This window comes from Tenrec ecaudatus, chromosome 17 (genome assembly GCF_050624435.1).
Source record: "Tenrec ecaudatus isolate mTenEca1 chromosome 17, mTenEca1.hap1, whole genome shotgun sequence".
Taxonomy (NCBI): domain Eukaryota; kingdom Metazoa; phylum Chordata; class Mammalia; order Afrosoricida; family Tenrecidae; genus Tenrec; species Tenrec ecaudatus.
In genome coordinates this window covers 29,399,604-29,416,529 of record NC_134546.1, presented here as the reverse complement: position 1 = coordinate 29,416,529, position 16,926 = coordinate 29,399,604, and the positions used below count along the sequence as shown (strand labels likewise).

The following is a 16,926-nucleotide window of genomic DNA, read 5'->3' as shown; positions in this document are numbered from 1 at the left end:
TTATAAGACACAATTTAAATGGGATTGGGCCTCATTCTTCACTAGTCTGACCTCATGTGAACAGATCACATCTTCAAAGACCTTCTTTCCAGACAAAATCACATTTCTAGGCACGAGGGGCTAGGACTTCAATTTATCTTTCAAGGGGATACAATTCAATCCATAATAGCCCCCAGTTTCCAGCCACTGTCATTCCTACTATTCCAGGACATCTCTAGGAATGAAGAACCTGACAAACTAGACAATCACCTCTCTCCTTACATACAGCTCCATAGTCCCGCTAGACTGTCTCTGTCTTCTCTGCCCACGTGAAAAATTAAATGGGAATTCATTGACATTATGAGCTTGACCACTATTTTGTGACAAGGTGATAACTTTAACCTTGAATTATACTAAACTTCCCATGACAGTCTTGTTCTTGTGAGGTGCCATAGCGTCAGCTCGGACCCATAGGGACCCTGTACCCAATGGAACAAAACACTGTATGGTCCACCCTGACCCTTGTTCTTATGCCTGAGCCCACTAATGTAGCCACTATGTCAATCCATCTTGTTGAGGGCCTTCCTCTTTTTTTCTGCCCTTTGACTTCACCAAACATCATGTCCTTCTGCAGGGATTGACGCTCATGAAAATATGTCCCAAGTATATAAGACGAAGTCTTGTCATTCTTGCCTCTAAGAAGTACTCTGGCCTTACTGGTGTCAACTCAACTCAAACAAAATTATGGGAATGATTATCACAATCTAAGAAGGTATATTGAAGAAGGGACTCCATTTTGACCAGTTACTATTCACCCTTGTTAGGCAAAAGTCTATATCTGCTCCAGCGAATGAAATAGGATAGGAAAAGCCAAATTCATTTGCATAAGCTGATTCTCATTTCGGAAGTCCTTAGACTACAAAAGCATTGCAGTTCTTTCCTTTACCTGCTTGGCGGTAGTCCTGAGTGTGTCTGGGGTAAACGTTAACTGTCAGAAGCGGTAACCCTGAGCCACCCTCGGGATTACACTGCAGAGAAGTCCCTGAACAAAATTGCTGACATAATTTGACCGCCAGGGAGGTTAATAGATGCATGACACTATGCAAACCAGACCCTACCTGGGCCACCTGCAGGGCCCTGGTCTGATTCTTCTTAGCTAACAATCATAATAACACAAACAGGAGCAATGCTGGCACACTGTGAAGAGTGTAACCAATGTCACTGAGCAATTTGTGCAGAAAATGTTGAATAGGGACCTAATTTACCAGGTAAACTCTCACCAAAACTATTACTTAAAAATACATACATACGCAAAGAATGATAACAAAACAGGAAAACACTGGAAAATTTAGGGCTGAAAATAATTGTCCAAGAAAGAACTCCTTTATGTGGCATAGTTCACTACTTCCCTATTTCTGGGTAGAAATTAGCATTACTGATCAAACGTTTAACTGATTTTTAAATTAAATTTTAATGAGCTTTTACTTTTTTTAATCTTTAGTTTTTTATAACATAACGAAGGACAGAAACATTTATATGCTTAGACAACACGGGGGTATTTTTTTTAAAACATCACAACTCCTACTGTTTACTAAGTTTTATGATTTTCAAGGGATTTTCAATAAAAATGCCAAAAGTTACTTTGCTTAAATGTAATCTTCAGAATTTGGGGAAATGTGAATTGTGATCATAAAATACAGGTGTTTTCTTTTGTGGCTAACAGAAGTTGATCCAATACTTTGCAGTAGCCTCTCATTCATGTACCCAAAATCTGGTTGGTAACCAACATACAATAGAAAGACCTGCAAAAAAGATGTTTAAAATAATACAATTTTCACTAACTAGCAACACATCATCTTACTAAAATATTTGCAGATGATGCATCAATTTTAGTGTCTGACTCAAAAGATCCCAGCAGTTACAAAGGACAACATGAGATCAGTAAGCACTAGTCCTGACATGGAACAATGTTTAGATAATACAACAAGGACCTTGCTGCTTCCTGTGTGGACATTTGGCCATAGAATATTTCACCTGGCCACTAACGTGACATGCCCTAGTACATGACTGGTTTGGCAAAGTCACACTAGAAAAAAGGGGGAAAACCAAAAACACTAAAGCATCCTCTTACAGTTTGAAAAGCCAAGTATCTCACAGAGACTGATTTGTTTCCTTGGATAGTCAGATGAGAGAGAAGCACCACAAATATTAAGCCTTCAGTGGTTTTTGTTTCCAACAGTTGTAAATTAAAATTGTAAAAGATGTTTTCCTGTCCAAGGTCTTACTTTACATTGAGGACAATGAAGATGGACTTTTAAAAATAATGGTTAGACACAATATACTTGGTCATGTCAATGACCTGGCAAAAATACAGTGCTTTCAAACAAATTCTGTTTCCATTTATTATGGCCATTCAGTCACCGAAAAGATGGACACTCTCCAAGATTTTTATTTGAGCAGATGGCATAGATCAATATAAGACTTTTATATGAAGGAAAGCCATGGTTTTATGATTATTGAGGTATGCTAGCAAGGAAATACATGAAAGGCAAAAAATATATTCTTTTATATAAAGATCTCTGATCAATATTGGCTTCTTAAAATACACAAAATCTTACTATTAGAAGGGAAAATAACAGTAAAGAAAAACAACAACAAAAAACCCAAAAATAAATAAAAAATTTTAAATAAAGAAAAACAATAAACAGACTAAAAATAAGTAAGCAACTGCTCTATGCAGATCCTCTGTATATATAACATATATGTATGTGCTGAGTTATAATAAGATATGCATACGTGATTGTCAGTTTTCATATAGAGCTGAAAATGGTGACATCCAATCAAATATGACTGGACCACTATTTTCTGAGTGTTCAATTACAGGGCGAATTAAAGCTGTGTAACAGTCACTTCTGGTCAGCAGTATCGTGATAAATGTTTGACAAACTTAGTGCTTTGTTGTACTGTTCTACAAGTTCTTCCTGGTGCCGAATTTATGCTGCCCAAATCCAGTAGACAGTCTCTCTCCGCTGGACTTTAAAACGCTGTTCTTCCCTTGTGTCTTCCGTGATCCTGAGAAATCATTTAGCAAAGAGTCATGAGCACAAAAAAAGAGATTGCTTTCAGCCCGTTTTCATCCAGGGCGATTTCTGCTGGATGCCTGGTCAATTCACACACTACCACGGATTGCCTGCAAACTTCCCAGTGAGGGAAAGCCCAATGTAGTCACCCCGATTATCATTCCATCAATCTCCCCGCATTTCCACCACTCAGGGTCATTTTCTGTTCGTTCGTTTTCATCCCCCTTTTCAAAATGAACTCCATCATTGGACGAGCCAGGTGTGTAAAGAGTCGGTACTGCGCGCGACCCTTGCCCAGTATTCAGGTTATTGATGAAGGGCTGGCTTTTCCGAAAGGGAACCCGCATGGTCATCAACTTACCTTCTTCAGTTCCAGCGGTTGAAGGGAACCATCCAACGTGTCCGCAATGGCTCCCTCGCCATCACCCTGCACTGCATTTCTCCATGACGATATCTTCATGCCTTTTATCAGACTGCCCACCTTCTCGGTTGGCCATGTAATTCAATCGAACGGAAGCAGGCGGGTGGAGCTCACGGAGACGTCCCCTGGGGTCAGCGGGGCTGTCCTCAGCAGGAGCGGCAGCATCTGGCACGCTGGGGTGTCTTCCCGAGTTCTCGATGGCTAATGTGTCCTTGAGGCTTTTCACAATAGATGCTTTCCAAGCACCTGTTTCCTTTGCGCGCAGTTCCAAGGGCCGGAGCCCGTTGTGTTCCTGGAATTCTGAATTCACCACTAGGATTAGAATCACCCAGAAGCCACAATCTGTCATTCGGTCTGATGACCAGCTCTTGCGCTTGTCGGGCCCCATCATCAACTAATGCCACCTACCGCTACTTGTTTCGCCATTTCAGCAGCATGGCGGCCTCTTCCCTCTACAGGTCCACAGGGGAGCCGCCTCCGCTGATGCGCGGCCGCTAGGGGACCAGGCCTGCACTCCATCACCACGTAGCTCTCCCTGAATGAGATTTTAGTCATCTTCAGAGGGCCTTAAAACTCTATGCAAATGTGAGATACATTTTTAAAATATTTTATTATATTTGGATCCACAATCATTAAGGGAATTAAACAATGCATTGCATTGGGCGTATCTGCAACAAAAGATGTCTTTACAGTGTTAAAAGAAAAGTTGCCACTTTGAAAACTAATGTGTGCCTGACCCTAACCTTGGTAGGTTCTTATCTTCCTTTGAAAACTGGACAACAAATAAGAAGATCCAAGCAGGATGAATGCCTTTGAATTGTAGTGTTAGCAAAGCACATGAAACATACCAAGTACTGCCTGTCAGGAGACTGAACAAACCTGTGTTGGAAGGATAGCCAGAATGCTCATTCAAAGCAAGGAGATTCTAACATAACCACACTTGAATGCCTTTGCGTTGCCAGTGAAACATTGGGTAAAATATCTTGCTGGTATTCTCTGCTTTTAGCTAAGATCCATCCAATATTTATGTGTATTCTGAATTCACCTTGAATTGCTGCCAGTTTCCTGTTGGTGTACTGCTGCTGTTTTTGATTTTTTTTTTCAGTAAAATTGTACATGTATGATATTAATGATAATTGCTTTATAATTCTGCATTTGGTTGGATCATCTTTGAAATGGGCACAAATATGAATTTCAACCCCTATTTGGCTGGATTGTCCAGGTAGCTGTCATCCAAATTTCCTGACAGCCTAATGGAGCACTTCCACTGCTGCTGCACCTTCTGGAAACATTTCTGTTGATACTTCATTATCTCTCGGAGCCTTGGTTTTCACCAGTGCCTGCAGTGTGGCTTGGATTTCATCAGTAACTCTGACGTCTCTCTTGATCCAAAATCAGTGGCGAGGAGGGTGTAAGAGGCCTGATGGGACATTTTCTCTTTGCATTTTTCTCTCCATGCTTCTCAGGATGCTTGTTTGCTTTTTTTAAGTAACAGTCATACAACAACAATCACTAAGGCTAATTGAGCCCTCAGTATATGTCAGGCTCTGTTGCAGTGCTTCATATTCTTTATTAAATGATGATTCAAGAATATAGACAAGGGGGTACCCCCCCAAAAAAAACTGGAACATTTCTTTCTTTTTTTTTCTCAAAAATTCCTTCAAAACTATGTTTTTAATTTTTTTTTACCAAAAAACCTTGATACTTCAACACACTGTATAGACTCATGTATAACCAGAGTTTTTCAGCACATTTTTAAGGCAGTGTTTGTGGTAAAATTAGGTGCCTCCGCTGATATTTGGGTCAGCTTGTACTTGAGTGTATATGGTACTCTCCATTCCACTTAACACATTTGTCAAATCTGTGATTCCATTTTTGGAAACATTTTTCAAATTCATCTGTTTGGATGGCTGACAGCACCTCCTTTGTTTTTTTTCCCTTCACTTCTTCTATGTAGTCAAATTGCTGTCCTTTCATGTCCCTCTTCATTTGCGGAAACAAAAAGAAGTTGCACGGAGCAAGCAAGAGGGACATGCTGTTTTGTTTTTGCCATAAACTGACACACTGAGATGGCTGTGTGAGCAGGTGCATTGTCGTGGTGGCAAAACCAGTCCCTTGGCAGCCACAAATCCAGGCCTCTTTTTGTCACACACAGTGACACAATCTTTTCAGAACCTCTAAATAGCTTTAATAACAGTCTGACCTGGGGGAATGAACTCCAAATGCACTGTCCTTGTCACATACAAAAAAAACAAAAAACAAAATGAGCATCGTCTCTTTCTTTGATTTTATTAGACGAGTTTTTGGGGGCGAGGTGACGCTGGCGTAGCTTGATTGATACGTGCTCGCAGGGATATAAGAGTAGTAGCACCAAGTCTTGTCACCAATAAGGATCTTGGATAAAACTCTGAGTCTTTGAGCACAAGTGCATGGATTGTGCTGACATTTTCGTCTGTTTGGTAAGTTGAAATCCAGAATGAGGTTTGTCCTCAATAGACATTTCACCTTTTTTGAATGAGAAATCCACTCATACATTTGAGTGTTTACCAATGCACTGTCCTTGTAAGCTGTGTTCAACATACTAACAGTTTCTGCAGCATTTCTCCTGAGCAGGAAACAAAATTTCACAGCCACACACTGTTCTCTTAAATCAGCCATCACAAAAAAATGAGGGTGAGCAAAACTGCTTTAATGAAAAAATTCACTGTGGCCACCGAGAACCTTCCCAGGCGACACCTCTGGGTGCACCAACTCAGAGCAGGCTGCCTGATGCTCACCTTTGCCGTCAGGACTTCATGACCCAGGTCTGTGCAGACAGAGGCATCATGTAATCTAGGTCATGCAGGCTTTCGCAAGCACATGGGTAACAGGAAGGGGTTGTACCATACCGGATATGTAACAGGAAGGGGGTGAGATACATTTTAATACATAGTCATAACTATGTTACTGGGAAGGTTTTGTTTTGTTATTTTTTAACACTTCATATAGAACTTACTTTGGCATCAGGAAAAACTCTAAAATTGTAGCTCTTCATTTCAATCCTTAAACACCCGTGTGAGGGAGCCACCGTCGCATGACCCTCGTTTTATTTTACCAATGAGAAAACTGAGGCTATAAAAAGAGTCCAGCAAATTGCCGAAGGTCACAGTCAGTGGTCCTGCTAGGTTCCACCCGGGCAGTCTGAATTCAGAGCCCATGCAATAGCCCACCCTGATCTAGAATAAAGGATAATAAATAAAAATGTATTTATTTTGAAAAAGAAAGAAAAAGGTGCATGCGTACCCCCAAATAAAGTGGTTCTGACTCATAAATCGAACTTCTGCGGACCCCAGGGCACAGCAGAACAAACACTGCCTGCTCCTACACCAGCCTCACAATCGCTACGTTTGAGCTCGTGTTGCAGCCCTATTTTAATCGACCCTCTACTTTAGCAATCATGCTGTCTTTCTCTGGGGGCTGGTTCCCCCTGCCAACCTGTCTAAATCTTGCCCTCTTCGCTTAGAAGGGGCCCCTGGCATAGATTAGTTTGTTCTCCTGGCAGTCCCTTTAAAAATAAGTATTTAAAAATAAATCGCAGGCTGGAAAAATATTTGCTGCCTATGTGGAAAAGGGCTATAGTTATTATAAAAGAATGCATACAATGTAGCTGAAAAACTCCACCGAAAGTTCAAAAGGAAAACGGATAAAGAACAACAACAAAGAATGGACCAAAGAGCCAATAAAGCTAGAAGACACGCTTTTAAAAAGTATTCAACTTTACTGGCCATCAGAACAAAATGAAAATCAAGACAATAGGATCATCTGACTTTTGGATATCAGATAAATTATTATTATTTAATCAATAGCCTGAATATTAAGAAGGCTGAAAGACATACTCTTGCAGCTTTTCTCTTGCTGTAGATTGTTCTAGAAAGTACTTTACCACTACATGCCAAGAGATAGTTAACATTTCATCCTTTCATTCACTGATGCTATTTCTAAAAGAATCTATCCCCAGGAAATAACTCAATATATGAGAACATCAATATGAAGAATGTTCAAAATACAAAACAAGCATGAATTGTAGAATTATTTATAAAGAGAGAGCTTGGGAATAAGGTGAACATCCAACAAGGGGAGACTTGTTAAGCACCATGGCATTGTAATGTCTTCTGCAGCAGTGACAAGAATGGATCTCTGGCTTTGAAGCAGCAAGGGAGTTTATTTGCTTATGATATATATGACTAAATGAAAATGAAATAAACAAAAGTGTTTCAATACTTTAGAGTTATAAATAAGTACATACACAGAGAAAAAGACAGAAAAGAAATATATCACTGGTCTTGCAAAATCCATCATGTTTTCTCCAGAGTCACATCTATCACCCAACCCCTATTTTCCAGCTACCAACCCTCTCGGCCTCCAGCAATCACATTACAGTCACCAGCAATGATTGTAAAGAGTGCATGTTTGACTGGTTTCACACTGTACAAGTTGGTAGAATCATTCAGTGTCTTCATCACTGCCTTGAGTGGTTGGTGCATAAATTCAAATAGCACTCATATTAACGGATCTTCTTTATAGGCCTCGAGATATTTTCCTATCACAGAGCTGTATCTCCAGATAGCTCATGAAGTGTTCTTTGTGCAACTCTGTGGACAACGAACTAAAGCACTGCCCAGGCCTGCGTCACCCTCACAGGTTTTCCTTGCGTTGCAGTCACCGTGTCCAGGCATCTCCCTGAAGGTCCTCCCTGTTCTTGTTTCTTTTTGCTGGTCTTCAATTTTACCAAAATTGATATCCATTTCCAGGGACTGCTCTCTCCTGAAACACGTCCAAAGCAGACGGGAAGGAGTTTCAGCGTCGGCTGAGGAGACTGGTGGCTGGACCTCCGTGGAGGCAACGCGCCCCTCTTCTGCGTTCTTTGTATGCTGTTCTCATTTTTACTCCTAGCTGCAGTGCCGGGTCAATATTGCTCTGTGGCCTCACCAACTTATATCACTTTCAGAGATTCTAACTTTTAAAAGATGAGTCTAGTTCACAGAAGGGGATTAAAATGGTTTTCTTCTTATTTTGCTCCAAAATTTGAAAGTGCAATGCCAATGTTTATGCTGAAAACAAGAAAATCTCACAGAATCCAGGAACAGGGTGGGTGAAGAGGGGGAGAAGAAGGGAGAAAGGGGGAACCGATCGCAATGCTCGACACATAATCACACACCCCTCTACAGGGTGAAGAACAACAGAAAATATAGGGCAAGGGAGACTGCGGCCAGGGAGTGAGATGAAAAAAAATAACAATGTACAATCTATCAGGGGGTTATAGGCAGGGGGGGGGGCTGATACCAAGGGCTCAATAGAAAGTAAATGTCTAGAAAGAATGAAGGCAACATATGCACAAACATGCCTGATTCGACTGATGTATGGATTTTAGCAAGAGTTGTATGAGCCCCCAAGAAAATGATTTTTTAAAAGCAATAATGAACATATAGGGAAAGTCTGTAAGCCATCTTCCACTATTAATCAGTTTTATATGGATCATATCAATAAACAAACTAAGAAAAATGTAATAAAAAAGAAAGAAATAGCTAAGCATGAAATTTCAGACAGTTGGATACTAAATGAGGGGACACTTCTGAACCAGGAGAATTTCATCCAGTATATTGACATTCAAGGCCTTCTGTTTACTTACTTCAAGCAAAGCAAAGTTGTTAATTCATTAGAATGTGAGTCCTGTGAAATGGAGGCAACATATCATGCCTAGTGTGAGTCATAGAATGTTACAAGCATGAGATTTCATGAATGAAGAGTACCCTAGAGATTCCTGACCAGAATTTTCTACTTACAGAGCAGAAGACACAAAGAGAAAGTGTATGCACACACACACACACACACACACACACGTGATATCCTGGGGCAGAGGAGCAGCAGCAGCTGGCCACCGTGGTCACTTTGTGAGACCCCTCCCTCTCTGGGGACTGTGTTGGCACTCTTCAAAGCGCTTTGCAGTGATCTCTTTGAAAATGGCTGCATTCTCCAGGGAAAAGTCAAACCTCTCTATGGCTATCAAGGAGGAAATCTAATTATCTTAAAATTACTGATTTCTCTAAGTAACTTCTTCAGGGTGAACATAGTCTTGATTTTCTTTTAAGAATGGTTATTTTTTAAAAGGACGTGAAAGAGACTCTTCCACCCTCCACTCTCACCAAGGATTGAAGCGAGAAGCCAATGCCTCCTCTACCCCTGGCCCTCATCCAACTGCAACCTCCCGAAATATGGATCCACATGTGATCCCCAAAAAACCCAACAAATTCTGAAAGCCAAGCTTCTATAAAACTGCCGGTATGATCTCCATTTCATTTGTAAGTATTTCCACGCCCATCGTCCTCACGCTGAAAGAACATTTGCTTTGTGGTTGCTGGTGGATATGATGAAATGGTCCGACATCTGCATTCCACAGCTCTTTACAACAGACCAAAATAGCAGTTTTGTTCATTCGAGTCTACTCCAAGGTTGCCTTCATTCTGGCCAAAAGGCTAATACCAGAAAATAGTTCATTCCTTCGCGCCAGAATATCCTCTTTATATATTAACAAAATTGCTTCCTCTGAGAAGGAAACAAAGCTGCCTTATACTACCTCATTCTTGGTCGAACTCAGAAGGGTGTGCTTCGGAAGAAACAGGAGACAAGGGTAATCACAGCCTTCAATCCCGGAAATGAAATGGCCCTACTTCTCTGTGAATGTGAGTTCCAGAAGCGAGCTCACCCACGAAAATTAAGTACATGTTTTCCATCAAAGAACTTTATTTTGGAGGCTGCAAAACACCAACTGCCAACAAGCCTTCCACATAATAAGCTGTGTTTTTGAAGATTTTTTCAGGTATTTTTTTTTTAAGAATAGTAACTCATACCTTTTGTGGACGCTTCAAGAAACATTTGCAGCCGAAAGAGGAGGCTTGCATTTGGCTGACAGGGATCAGAACCTTGTCTCCCACTCACTGCTGAGGAGAGACGGGGAGCGTAAGAGAAGACCTCGGGGTGGTGGTAGTGGTGGTGGTTAAAAGAACCATTAGATTCTATTCAGTATCAGCTGGCCTCTGAAAAGTCTTCCCAAATCCCAAACCAGGAAAGAACTTCCGAAGGCACCATCTAATGATGGTATTTCCTTTCTTCATGAGGTTTCTGCACATTCCAGTCTTGGCTACAGAGTTCTCAGGATGAAATGGCTCAGAATCTAATAGAAGCAGTCCTGTTGTCAACTGGACTTGGAATCCTGCCTCCCCGCAGCTGGAAAGAAACTTCAGGATCACCTTCAACCTCTCCTTCTTCTTTTCCTGCTACATTCAGTTAACCAAAGAGGCTCCCTTAGGAAGCACTCTTGCAGTCCCCACTGTAAGAGGCTTTCTCCAGGTTTCCTCCTTATGTGCATGAATCTAGGGCCCCACATGGGTGTCCCTGCCCCCTGGCTTTCTTGAGACGCAGCCCCATGGTGCTGCCAAATCGACCTCTTAGGAGCACAGCAGCACTGGATCACTGTGTGCTTGCGTGTCTTCCCCACTGCCATAAATGTGGCTTCAATGGCCTGCACAGAGCACGATGGTCTCAGAGCTCCCTCTTTCCCCTTCTAAGGAGCTGCTTTTATTCATTTGTTTTATATTTTAGAGCTCGAGTAAACGATTTCATGAAAAAGAGAGCTCACTGCTTTAAAAAATAATAACACCTCACGCTTCCCTTCATGTCCTCCCCCCAAAAAGTAAAAGCTCAAATAAAAGACTCTACAGGAAAAAGGCCTAATCCTGTGTCATGTGCCCTAGAAGGGAAGACCCACCTGCCCTCCTACCCACCCACCCACCTCCACCCCAACGACATCCCCTCCCTTTCTAGGAGCTTCATCTCATGCCATTTCTCCTGGGAACTGACAAGCCAAACCAAACTGAACTTACTGCCACCAAGTCAAATCCAACGCATGGAAGCCCTGTAGGCAGAGCACAACTGCTCCCTAGGGCTTCCGAGACGAAAGCGTTACGGGAGTAGAATGACTCATCTTTCTTCAGCAGAGCAGCTGGTCTGTTTGAACCACTGACTGTGTACGGCCACCGGCCAGGGAGCCTTCTTCTGAGAGTAGCTGGAAAAAGTATTCTCGCGTTGATCACCCACCAAACCACTGCTATAGGGTCCATTGCAACTCATGGCACCCTTTTGCAGGACTTCTGAGACTGCCCATCATTACCGGAGCAGACTGCCCCATCTTTCTCTGCAGAATAAAGTCAGGGGGAACTGCTGACTTTGCCCTTGGCCACCCTATGCCTAACTCACAGTGCCACCATGGCTCCTTGATCTAAGTCCTCAGAGTCCTTTGATGAACCTCTGCTGCACCAGGGTTCTCCGGCCCTCTGTCGGGACAATCTCTGACACTCTCCCCACCTCCACAACCCAAAGAAGTCCTACCAAACTAATCGTCCTCAACTTGCCTGGTTAATTACTTCCCACACTGTGCTCCCATTTCAAAGGTGCTTCCCTGAGAGGATTTCTCACCTTCTACATGGGAGATCAGCTTTGGAATTGACTCGATGGTAGTGGGTTATGTGGGAGGCCAGATTTCGGTTCCTAGCCAATGCATCTCACGCTCAGTCATCACTTCTGTGTCAGCGAAGATTCGTGGGTTGCTATGTTGCTGATCAGGTTTCTGCGGGGCTTCCAAACTAGGATGGACTAGGATGAAAAGTGCGGGGATGTACTTCCAAAGATCCGTCCATGAAAACCCTGTGGGCCATAATGTCCGAGCCACAACCAATCGTGTGGATACCACAGACCAGACAATGTTTGGTTCCACTATGCGTGGAGTTGCTTTGAGTGGGAAGCTGACGTGAACACAGCCAATGAGATGAACATGGTCCTCCCATGGTACTCTAGCCCTGCCTTTTGGAAACACAGGGAATCCAGGATGGATGGTCCCTTCAGGACCAGTGGTGTGAGTGGCGATACTGGGAGGGTGGAGGGAGAGTGGGTTGGAAAGGGGGGGCCGATTACAATGATCTACATATAACCTCCTCCCTGGGGGATGGACAACAGAAAAGTAGGTGAAGGGAGACATCAGCCAGGTCAAGATATGACAAAATAGTAATTTATAAATTATCAAGGGTTCATGAGGGAGGGGGGAGAGAGGGGAGGGAGGGGGAAATGAGGAGCTGATGTCAGGGGCTTAGGTGGAGAGCAGATGTTCTGAGAATGATGAGAGCAATGAATGTACAAATGTGTTTTACACAATTGATGTGTGTATAGATTGTGATAAGAGTTGTATGAGCCCTAATAAAATGATTTAAAAACATAAATAAAATAAACTTAAAAGATAGGGAAGAATGTCGGGAGGAATGAGGGAAACCCAGAAAGATAGAGGTTGGACTAGGTCAAAGCTGCAGGTCCTGAGTAATACACAGATCTGTTGTGAGAGCATATACATGGAAAACTCCCAGGGATTTCTCTGTTAGAGGGGAGGACTGACCCAAGATATGTCCCTTGTATCTTATGTACAGTTGAGTCTCACTAACGCAAACTAAGAAATAGGATGATTGGATTAATGAAATTATGCATTATAAAATGTTTTTCGACTCCTTGCTTTTTAATTCTTTCAGCTTATTTTGAGGCAAGCAGAAGGACCCTTTAAGATGTGGCCATCTATCGTGTACAAATTAAATTGTTAATCACTTGAGAACAACCTAATGTCTCAGGCACACGAAATAGCTTTCATTTTTTTTTATTATTGATCTCATTACAAATGTCATTTTTCAAAGTTAGGCCAAAAGTAACTTCAAAATTCTTTAGATGACCACAATGGTGACCTGAGATCATAGGAATTAATAGCATTTGAACATAATTGAGATATTTCAGCAATTATGAATCAGAGCATACTGTTCCCTGGCGGCATAGTGATTGGGGAAATAATCCCAAGGTGTGTGATTCAAAACCACCAGCTACTCTGCAGGAAAAAGACAGGGCTTTCTATGCCTGTAAAAATTTACTGGCTCTAAAACCTGCAGGGGCAATTCTACCCTGTCACTAGGAAACAGAATTGGAGTTTTTTTAATTCTTGAGACTGGACTGAAGAACTGGGTTAGGAAGAGGTTCCTCTGGAACATACTTTATGTCGCCAAATTGTTTTCATGTTTAATTTAGCCAATTTTCCATGCCTCACAAAACTACAGGCTAGTTCAAGTTTCCTGTTGCCTTCTTTGGCAAGACTGCACCAACCTTTCTCGAGAGCCCAGTTCTGATTTAGAAGGAAAGGAAATATCCGATCCAAGTCCTTTTATATGCGTCGAGTGCCAAGTACCCAACAAAAGCAACTCAGCTTTTTCAAGATTTGATCACTGAATGCCGCCACTTGAGTAAAGGCTCTTTTGCCAGAATGGCCAAGTTAAATAAGGCCAATCCGGGACTAACGTGCTCCCCATACGCAGTGTTCTCAGCTACTTGAAGAAGTGCTGAATCACAAATAACTAATTAGTCCTGTAAACGATAGCTTCCATCCACTGGGTCTGGGTGGCTTGGAGGAGAAGCCCATGGCCCATTGTTGGGAAGTCGAAGTGTCTCTTCTGAGTGTAGGTGAAGTTTGGGGCTAGTTGTGAAGGTAGAGTTAGGGGGAATTCTGGAATTCCAGATGATAACACCCTCAAGAGATCACCTACTCAAAATCCTTTTGTCCAGCTGAGGAAAAAGGAAACGGGCCTCCCAGAGTTGGTTGGAGAGACGTTCAGGTTCCCATGGCTTTCAGAGAGGAAACCATGAGAAATAAACTGCCTGGTTTTTCACTAGTTGCTCATCACAGGAACAAAGTCCCAGAGGTGTGGTAATTCTAACGGATTGGTAGAAGCTGGTCCCTAAGTACAGAAAGCAGATGGCTACTAAGTTCTGGTAAGTGGGTGAGAGTTGTGTTACAGAGAGGATTGAAGCAACCTCAGTTAATTGGATATCATAAATGCCTTATGGTTATAATTGACAATGTCCCCACCCCCTTATCTCCAGGCAACAGTAGAACCTCCCATTGCCCGACATCATTGGGCATCAGGCACCCACAGGACCATCCCAAGAGGGACAATGGAGTTGTGCAATGTAGGCCTGCTCAAGTGGCCAGTTGGTAAGAAACCAACCTGACCTCTTGGCTGTGGTTGATTGGATCAGATACGAATGCTTGACCCTACTGAGCTAATCATCTCATTCGAACTCTTCTTTTAGGACTTTGCATTGGGATTTTAAAAAGGTCCAATTAATCTAGGTTGTTTCTTTATATGAAATAAGGTAAACTTTAGTCCTCTGGGATGGATGGTGTGTGTAAACGTTGGGGTGAGTAGCTGAGAAGGCAGGGGAAGGGAGGTTGGGAGAGTAAGAGGCTGAAGATTATTTACCTGTTGCTTCATATTCTGTGGAGGGAAAAGAGTGAAGCCTGTTCTTAGAGGCAGCAAGAGATGTCGAAGGCCTACTGGGGGCTCCTGTAAACCTTCCTCTTCTGGCTACAGCCCCTCCCTGACATGTATTTTTGCTCTTGGGCCCACAGACGCTCTATATTCTTAAAACAAAAAGAGTTCTAACTAGATATTAAGTGAAATAATTATTTATGTTGAAATGGGCATCTCTTTTATAGTTGAGTCTACATTTCCTGGATGCTAGGCTCAGGAAGAACAATATGTCCACCAAGCAATATTTATACTACATAATCAAATACGTAATTAAAAAATTTTATTGTGGCAAAACACATTTAACAAAAAATTTCCATTTCAACCACTGAAGTGTACAATTCAGGGACATTCATTATTTTCACTACTTACAAAAGTTTTTATAACTTCAAATAACAGCTCAGTACCTTCCTAAACTCAGTACTCCCCACTCCCCACCTCCCCGGCCCTTGGTAACCACTAAAAAACATTGGGGTTTATGTCTTCACCTACTCTAGATATTTTACATATAAGTAGGTTCATACAATATTTATCTGAATTATTTCATTCACCATAATGTGTTTAATGTTCATCCACATCATTGCATGTATCAGGTCTGGAATTTTCTTTATAGATAAATTATATTCTACTGTGTGTCTATGTCAAATTTCGTTTATCCATTCACTTGGCGATAGACATTGAGTTGTTTCTTCAAATTATTCTTAAGAGTAGTTAAATTATCTCTATCATCCAGCATGCTCATGGATGTTTCTTTCTATAGTTCAAAAACCAATTGCCAGTGGGTTGATTGTGACTCACATCGGTCCCACGTGCTTCAGAACTCTGGAGGGTTTTCAGTGGGTGTGATCTTTCAGAAGGAGATCAGCAAACATTTCTCCCAAGACAATGCTAGGTAGATTCGAACCAGCAACCTTTGGGCTAGTAGCTGAGCATTTAACATGGCTTGTATCGCTTTGGGAAAGCTCTTTAAATTCAACCTTGAACCTCCTTGCTGGTTCTCCTCTAAGTGGATTTGGAACCTAATTGACAATCAGCCACACTCTGAATAATAACTTTAAGTGCTAGGCATAGAAATAGGCAGACATTTTGAGCTTACTTAGTTCAACCCTCTAATTTCAGGAAAGAGGAGTTTGAAGACCAGAGCCTCAAGTGATTTCTCTCGGTCACACATCGCAGTGTGGCAGATGGGGGACTAGAATCCAGATTAGAAACCACCATAATTACAACTGCCATCCACAAGAAAGGCGAAATGCAAAGCCAGTCATTTTCCTGGTTGTTAATTTTAACTTCCCGGTTATATGATCTGGAGAGTTTCTAACCCCAGGACGCTTTTATGGGTAAAATGTCTTGGCAAATAACTCGATGGTTTTTCTGTTTACTTACTGACTCGGTGGTATATAAAACGTTTGGGCTTTTAAGATAATCTTGACAATGTTATGCTTGTCAGAATAAAAGGAATCTTCTGAATTTGAAGTCTATAGATTTCATTAAGCGAGTAGGTGGTCAAGCTGTCAGTCAAATTTCTGTAAAAGGACATGCCAGGTGAAGTCAAAATTGTTCTAAACTCAAAAAGAAAGAAAAAAGAAAAAATATGTGTATTTAACTGTGTATTAATGGAGTGCTTGTGAGTCACAACCAAGCCAATTTTCTGGAGGGAGTTCTGGAGGCAAATGATCTTTATTACCATTTAATACAATGTTAATTTCAAATACAGCATGAAAAGAAACACATTTGTGAGAAAATCTGATTCTCCCAAGGAAAGGCTATCATCAATTCCCCCACTCCTACCCCCCCTCCCCTGCACACACACACACACACACACACACAGAGAGAGAGAGAGAGAGAGAGAGAGAGAGAGAGAGAGAGAGAGAGAGAGAGAGAGGAACCATGTATCCATTAGGTTTCAGCTTGATCCTAGGCATCTCGGAGGAGCCTCCTGAGGACTTTCAAACCTGGGTTTAGAGCACCTCATTGGCCTTTCTCAGTATCCTGCACACATCCTAGTGTTACTGGATCCACA

At 41.9% G+C, this 16,926-nt stretch overlaps 1 pseudogene; it reads right to left on the bottom strand.

Annotated features, from left to right (window-relative positions):
• Nucleotides 1-2,972: 2,972 nt before the first annotated feature.
• Nucleotides 2,973-16,926, bottom strand: part of LOC142431054 (SH2/SH3 adapter protein NCK1 pseudogene) — a 77,704-nt pseudogene continuing 63,750 nt past the window's right edge.